Here is a 263-nt window from a genome sequence, read left to right on the forward strand (position 1 = left end):
ACTTTCTAAACCATTCAGTGATCACGCTCATACATACGCACACGATCTTAATACATGCTGACAATAAACACGTCATACTTGGCAGCTTATTTTTCCCAAATAATACTTACTGAAACGTTCAAGATAGCTTAATTGGTTTAACACTTTGATAATGATGCCAATGAAAATTACAATTACAGTAGAAACAATAATCAAACAATAGTTCTATAATGATTTATAAATTGAGTAGCGTATAGGCTATTGTATTCACAGTCAACATTACC

This window comes from Penaeus monodon, chromosome 15 (assembly GCF_015228065.2).
Source record: "Penaeus monodon isolate SGIC_2016 chromosome 15, NSTDA_Pmon_1, whole genome shotgun sequence".
Taxonomy (NCBI): Eukaryota; Metazoa; Arthropoda; class Malacostraca; order Decapoda; family Penaeidae; genus Penaeus; species Penaeus monodon.